Source organism: Tenrec ecaudatus, chromosome 1 (assembly GCF_050624435.1).
Source record: "Tenrec ecaudatus isolate mTenEca1 chromosome 1, mTenEca1.hap1, whole genome shotgun sequence".
Lineage (NCBI taxonomy): Eukaryota > Metazoa > Chordata > Mammalia > Afrosoricida > Tenrecidae > Tenrec > Tenrec ecaudatus.
Genome location: NC_134530.1, coordinates 186,704,874 through 186,712,959, shown reverse-complemented (window position 1 = coordinate 186,712,959; position 8,086 = coordinate 186,704,874). Strand labels below are relative to the sequence as shown.

Below are 8,086 nucleotides of genomic sequence, written 5' to 3'. Positions count from 1 at the left end.
TTGCCTAGCAGGGGGAGGGAGAACCAGCAGCCTGGCAGTTTAAGGAAAAAGGTACCAAAGAGAGAAAAGAAAGCACTTGCTAACCTAATTCCAACACTGTAGCTAAAAGTTTGTCCCTTTGCAAGGTGAGGGTTACAATCTCATGGGTTGAAGAGATTACAGATTTAGCCTATTTCAAAGGGATCAATAAGAAAAACTTCAGCAATAGGTCTTCCAAAAAGAAGCTGAATTCCAAGTAGTAGGAAGGAGTCAGCAAATAAAAAGAACTCTTCCCTGGTAAGAGTTTAGGAATCAGTGTGATTGATAAATGCGTTACAGACGATGATAGGATGTATTAGGGTAAATACATTTGCCCTAAATACTTTTATTTTGGGTGTTGGCTGTAGGGAAGGGCAGAGAAGTAAAATCTGCTCTTGGTCAAGCCCTAAAATGAAAGGGAAAAAAAAGCAGTTATGCAGAGTGAGATGCATTAAAGGAGTTTATTTGGGGACCATCTTCCTCTACCCTGGGCAATTTTTAAAACGAACGATAATGTTAAAAGAATTTAAAAGGCTGTAGAGTGTTAAAGAATTCTACTTCTCTTCCTTTCTCAAAAGCAAGAGTTTAGATTAAAAAAAATTATCTTTAAGGAGCTTCCCTTTCTCCAAATCAAAATGTTAAAATGGTTACCTTTCACAGGAGAAAAGTAACTTTTTCAGTAGTCCTAAAGGGTTGCTTCTAGATTCAGCCCCCATGATTTCTTTTGCTTACTTAGGCCTACCTAGGTCAGGAAGACATTTTGGAGTGGCGTCGAGACTTTGGTGCAGAGGTGACTTGGGCAAAGGTGCTGGGACGGAAAACCTGTATAGAACGACCGGAGAAATAACTGGGGAAAAGATGTGAAAAAGAAAGCAAAAGTCGAAAGGCAAGTACTGAGAAAGCCAAGAGGGTTGCGGCAGCGTGGGATTTGGTAACAACTCGCAGGATTCGACAAAAACGTCAGAAACTTTCCGATGTCACCCTCGCTGCCCAGGGCGCTGGAGGAGGGAGGGCAGGGCGGGGCGGACAGCTGGACCAGTTCTTCAGCTCTGGGCGTTTGTCGCTTTGGGTCGGGACGGTGAGCGCCGCCGAGCCCCGTCCCGGGCGTTGGTGGCGGGTGACTCAGAGCCCCGCCCCTGCGCGCGCCCCGCCCCCGGAGGAGGAGCCCCGCCCCGGAGGAGGGGCCTCGCCCCCGGGGAGGAGCCTCGCCCTGGTCTCCGCCCGTCTCCGGGGCGGGCGGGAGCCTGAGGAAGAGGAAGGGGACGAGGACAAGAAAGACTGGGCGGTGGAGGAAGAAGAGGCAGACTACCAAGATGGCCCCTGCTGCAGGAGCAGCCTCAGCAGCAGCAGGTGGGAGGCCGGAGGCGACGCTGGCCGTAGCGGCGGCGGCCGTGGCCCGGCGGCCCGGGGCAGAGTCAGAGTCGACAGTGGCGGCGGCGGCGGCGGCGGCTGTGGCGACAGCCGCGGGGACTCGGAGCTGAGAGGAGCTGCTGCTCGGACCAGCGCGGTGAGCGGGCGGGCGGGCGGCGGCAGCCTGGACGGAGGGAACGGGGAGGCTGGGGCGCGGGCCTCCGCCGGGAACAATGGCAGCCGTGGCAGGGAAGCGGCCTCCGCTCCCGCTCTCTGCGCCGGCGGCAGTGGCCGCCCGGCCGGCCCTAGGCCCCGCAGGGACCCCGCTGGCTCCGAGGGTCTGATCGGTGGCCGGCGTCCTGTAGGCCTCAGGCCTCCGCGTGCCGCCCGGAGGGACTGCCCGGGTGGGTAGGCCGAGGGGAGGAGCGGGCGCCGCCCTGGCCGAAGGGAGGGCGAGGGGGGCTTTGGCGGGAGGGAGGGGGCTGCATGGCTCCCCCGTTATTCCGAGGGCCTCGACTGCGGAGAAAGTGCGCGCAGGAAATGCTTTGGGGACCCCTCGGTTGGTGGGGGTGGGGAGAGTGAAGGCGCCGGTAAACAGGCGCCGCCTCGGCCTCCCTCCCTCCACCTCTGGGCGGCTCGCTGCTCCGCCTCTGGAGCGCTCCTTGGCCGAGTGGCTTTGCGGTGTCTAATTAATTCCCTGTCTCTCCTGGAGAGCGAGCCTGATAGCCTTCGTTCTCCCTGGCGGTGGTGGGGAAATCACTTGTGCAGGTGTCTTTACCAAAGAAGATTTTAGGTGCCTCGGCCAAAAAAATACAAGGTAGAAGGATGTGATTTTCGGCAAGGGATGGGAGGGGTGGAGTAGTAGGGATGGTCTTTCTCAACACGAGTTGTGCCCACGGCCCCGGTGAGAGTGAAACAAGGGCTCTTTTGGAACAGTAATAATGACATCCCAGAATAGTCTATGGAACTGGAAACAAAGCCGGTTACTGGCGACGCAAAGACGAATTGTACTGTTTGAATAGGATTCTCCCCCCCCCCCGCCCCCCCCGTGCTTTCCCCCTCCCCCATGAGCCGCCTTAGATTGATGGGCAGCATACGAAACATTAACATAAAATGGAACTAGTAAGGTTCCTTCAGGAGACAGAAGTGGTTTTGCTCCAGAGCAGAAACTTTTTGAGCTCCTGCCTCTCGTTCTAATTTTTCTCCCAGTGATTTGTCTTAGTTCTTCAAGACCAGTCTTTTTATTCCACGTTTTCAAATTTGACTTTTAAAATATTACTCTAATTTCCAGATACTAGCAACGCAAACTTCTGTTTCAAATATTTAGTCTTATCTGGAGACAGTCCTTCATTATATCTGCCATATTTCCCCTAAACTTAATTTTGCAGGGCATCTGCCACATTCATTTCAGTTGTTTCTCTTTAGTTTCCATCCTGATGTGCAGATATTTATATTAAATTGCTTGGAGGCATTGAAGATTACTTTCCACTATTTTAACATTCAAGTGTGTGGTCCATTTAAAGGCTTTAGTTCATGAAGGGAGATTGGTTGACTTGTGCAGAGGGGACGCTAGTGAGACGTTCTTGCATAAGTAGGGCCAAATGGAAATGGTGGGTCAGGTGATGTCAATTGTAATTAAAAGGGTTTTCAGCTTATATGAAGTCTATGAAGAGTAGCCCTAATTTAGTTCCTAGAGTATGCCTTCTTGAAGAATCGCCATCACTGTAATAAACATGGAGGCAGGTATTGTTTAGGTTTTGACATATAATGGTTTGATTATCAGTAATGTCTGTTTTATGCCTAGCATAAATACTCTGGTGGGTGTTTGATTTTTTTTTTTTAGTGGCGAGGAAAGAAAGACAGTCACATGATTCCTGATGATAGAAATTTTTGGGAAATAAGTGTTTCAGAAAGGAAATATTTTTTTTTAAGTGCTCAGGTCTGATTTTTTTCATGCTGAGTTTTTAAAGGTCAGTACAGAGCCCAAGTAATTCTGTATTGTGATGGTACTTAAATTTGTATGTGATTCTTATCCTATTAGAACATTTGTTGTAATTTAGGAGTTTTCTAATGGTAAGTGACGAGGTGAGTTTGTTGGTTTTTTTGTTTTTTTCAAAAATAGAATGTATCAAGGACCAATTTACTGCAGTTTTCCAGGAAACTGTGATTTCTCGTGTAAAGGTTTCATGTTTGAAATTGGATATTCAGTAGGAATGGCTTCATTTTGTTTCAAAACTATTAAGATGTGATCTCCCAATTGTTAAATCTTCTGTGTTGATGTCGACTTTGATTGTTTCAGTTCAGATTTTCTCACATAGTATTTATGAAGTTTTACTAAGTAGGAACTTGAGAGTCAGGTTTGCATTTTCTTGGTAATTTTAAAGGGTAATGTGTGCTTCATGTGATGAAATTGGAAGGAGGGTTTTTACACGGTAATAATCATAGTTTTTTTTATCTATCATAGTATATATTGCAGATCATTTATGTGCTGAATGAATAAAAGTATCACATTTAATTCACATAGTCATGCCTACATTGTCCTCACTTTATATATGAAGAAACTATGTCTCGGAAAAACTAAACAATTATTCCAAAACCCACATAATTAATAGTTAAAAATGTTTACTCAAAATCTTCGTCTTGTGACACAAATTAGATGCTTTACTACTGTCACTGTATGTCTCAAGGCTCAGGCATTTCTTATGTGGACAGATTATTATTTACATTGACCTTGAACTGTATTTTCTAATGCTAGATCATTGCTCTAATATCCTTTTTATGTTCATTAGCTATTCATTGAAAATATTCATGGACAAGTTTGAGAAAGTACTTACTGTATATGAATCACATTTTAGCATATCTGAATGATATAAAAACTAATACTTGTACCTAGGATTGATTTGTAGTTTTGCATCTTTAATTTGTTTACATAAAAATTATTAAAGTGTACATATACAAAAATTTGAAGCGTTTTATTAACATTTTTGTTTTTAATCTAGCTTTTTCCTCATCTAGGACATAGATCATTTAGAATTCTGAATTGGAGGGATTTTACCAGTCTACTCTTATATATATCATGAAAGTGGCTCACATCCAACAAAATGAAGCATAAAACTGATACACGATCTCTCTGTTCAGTGGACACCTCAGAGCAGGATGTTCCTTGGCATAGTTTCTGACCTGGTTTACCATTGGCCCGGCTCAAGGGTTCAGGTGATCTTCCTACTTGGATTCAGATACACATAAATTCTCAGATTGAACTGTGCCAGAATAGCCACAAATTTCAAAATTAGCCTGTTTGTTTACTCCTAGACTGTAGACTAAATTATGACTAGCCTTGAAGTCTACAAAGAAAGATTATTTTTTTATATCAGGCATTTATACTAAGAAATATTTCTTCAGGATTTCTTAGGGTAGATTTAAGTTTATTAAGCTGAAATAATGTTCTACATCTCCAAGACAATTCACTTTTATATCCATTATTCCTCACTTGTTTACTTCATATATAATCTTGTTAACTTCTATAATATTACAATAAATATTAGGTTAGATGTTCCTTATGCATTCACAATAGTTTCCTGATTGATTGAGGTTTGGAGGGAAAATTAAGAGTTAAAAAGAAAAAAAATTGAGTTCATGATAATAAAATCCAGGAGATGGATTGTTAGATTATGGTCTGTAATTGGATATAATGCTTTATAGTTGAGCTGACTAATTGGAATCACTTTCTGTCAGAGGAATAAAATAAAGACATTTGTATTTTTCTTAATTATTACAAATATAAATAATGTTTAGTAGTGTTAACAGTACTCGTCTAAATAGATAACAGTATACTCCTTAATGATTATTACTGTACATATATAGATGTAATTTAACTTGTAATGTATTTTATCTTTAAAATCTCCAAGAACTAAATAGCATCTGAACATGAACAGGGTTTTTGAAGAACAGAAGCGTTCTAAAAGGGTCCATTTTATCTAAATATAACATGATTTTTAAAAGTTTAGTCATTTATTGTGGACTCTTACACTTCTTATAACAATCCATACATACATACATCCACTGTGTCAAGCACATTTGTACAGATGTTGCCCTCATCATTCTCAAAACATTTTGTTTCTACTTGAGCTCTTTGTATTAGCTCATTTTCCCCCCTTCTTCTCCACCCTCCCTCATGAACCCTTGATCATTTATAAATTATTATTATTTTCATATCTTACACCGACTGCTGTCTCCCTTCACCCACTTTTCTGTTGTTTGTCCCCCTGGCGGTGGGGGAGGTCTGGGAAAGGGCACAATATATATCAATCATTGTGATTGGTTCCCCTTTTCTCCCCTACCCTTATGGTGCCACTACTCTCATTGGTCCTGAGGGGGATTTTTTATTTTAAAAATCATTTTATTGGGGGCTTGTAAAATTCTTTTTATTTAAATTGGATTTTTTTTTAATTGAAGTGAAATTTATATAACAAAATGAACTGTTCTAAAGTGAATACTTCAGTGACATTTACCATGTTTCATATTGTTCAACCACCACCTCTACCTCTGTCTGGTAACAAAACATCACTCTGAAAGGAAACCCATACCTGTTAGTTACCCTCCCCCAACCCCACCCCCCATGCCAGTCCTTAGCAACCACTTTCTGCTTTATTCTCGGGATTTAACATGCAATTATTAGAGTAAAAATTCGCTCAAGCAGAGCAGCTGATGGTTTCAAACTCCTGACCTTATTTATGGTTAGCAGTCCAACCCATAGCCACTATGCCAGTGGTGCTCAATTGAGGAGGAAGACTATGTATAACTGAAATTGTAGGGAAATTGCACTTTCAGGTGTGCTTGTTGAGAATCATAGCAATTGCAGGTAGGTCCCTCCAGTAGAGTTTTATACAAACCTCAAGCTTACTTGTTTCACTTCATTGGGTTTTGAGAACTGAATCTTAGAATCATATGCAAATGTGAGCAACTAACATTTAGTGTCTGTTTAGTTAGAACTTGTTTTTCTTTTTTAAAAATAATTTTATCGGGGCTCTTAAATCTATCACAATGCATACATTCTTCTGAAGTGTCAAACTCATGTGCACATATGCCACCATCATCATTTCAAAGTACTTTCTTCCCACTTGAGCCCCTGATATCAGCTTCCCATTTCCTGCACTCCCTCACAAACCCTTGATATAGAACTTGTTTTTCTTAGTATATGTGCTGCCGAAGCGAGCACAGAACTTGTTTTTCTTAATGTGCAGATTTATAGGTTTTGTTTGAGCTTACATTAAAAATGCTTATTGGAATTACCGTTATACACTTGTAAAAGCCAAGTTTTTCAACATGTTTTTTGTGGTAAAATTAGGTGCCTTGGCTGATATTTGGATCAGCTTATACTCAAGTATATATGGTATATAGAAGCTCTTTGATTGCTATGAACCCAACTTTCTACCTATTTTACTCAGCTAATCTTTCAGCATTTTCAGTTATGATTTGCTTGAGAGTCTGCTTTTAAAATGCCTAGTTGGGTAAATCTAAAAACCTTGTTCTTGATCCAATCTGTACTGGATCCATATAAAAAACAGGAACACTCTTCTTACAAAGGCTATTGTTTTGCAGTTTTATTTGTTTTTGTTGATTGAAAGAGGGGGGAAAACCTTTTAATTTTCTTCTGAAATAGAGTAATAACATTTAGACTTTTATGAATTTAGATATACTGCTAAATCTGAAGTTATCATTTTGGGCTTTGAAAAGTCTTATATTCTGATTGTAAATGAAAAATGATACTTCTAATTAAATTGAAGTCCCAAACTTTATAGTGAGATATGGAAAGCAGATTTCATGTTGTTGGTAGATCCTTATTGGGTTAAAAATCAGTACAGGAGATCTAGGGGGAAAGAAGAATTTAAAATTTGATCATATTTTAATCAGTGATTATACTTTTTAGAATACCTTACTTCCCTAATAAAATGATCAAAAATTAAATTAATAAAAAGAATAACTTAAGAGCAACAAGATTGAGAAATATCTAAAAATATGTACAACTAAGTAAACTAAAAGGTGTGATTTTCTTCAATACTGTTTTTTTTTTTCAGGGAAACATTGAAGTATAGCAACTCTTGTTAATATTTTTATTTCTGTATTTTTATGTGTGGCTCTTTTGGTTTTTTGTTTTAACCATAGAGTTGATTTCCCTTTCCCAATTTAACCTGTCAGTGTTACTAAAACATTAGGAGGGCAAACTGCAAGGTTGAGACTTGTTCTGTATGTAGTTGCCCCTGGCAATCACTTGCTATTTTTTTTTCCTTTGTAAATTTTCTTGTGAAATGTATATAACAAGTATATATTTAAAATATGTGATACAAAGTTTTAATCACTCAAAACAGAAACTTGGTAGCCCTTAAGCACTAACTCCCATTTTAGCTACCACCTGTGTTTGTTAACTACTAATCATTTTCCTTTTTTAAAGATATTTCATATAGTGAAAGCATACATTGTTTTTTCGGTGTCTATTTATTTAGCCACATTGTATTTTATTGGGGGCTCATTCAACTCTTATCACAATCCATACATACATCAATAATGCATGTACAAAAGCACATTTGTACATGCATTACTCTCATCCTCAAAGCATTTGTTCTCCATGTAAGCCCCTGGCATCAGCTCCTCATTTTTCCCCTCCCTCTTCGTTCCCCACTCCCTCACAAACCCTTGATAATTTATAAATTATTATTTT

The 8,086-nt window shown here is 40.4% G+C and overlaps 1 protein-coding gene across 1 annotated transcript in view; it reads left to right on the top strand.

Annotated features, from left to right (window-relative positions):
- Positions 1 to 1,247: 1,247 nt before the first annotated feature.
- Positions 1,248 to 8,086, top strand: part of RC3H1 (ring finger and CCCH-type domains 1) — an 87,205-nt gene continuing 80,366 nt past the window's right edge. Inside the window, exon 1 of the mRNA XM_075527681.1 lies at positions 1,248 to 1,525. The gene's annotated coding sequence lies outside the window, so the exon portion shown is untranslated. The remainder of the gene's footprint in view (positions 1,526 to 8,086) is intronic.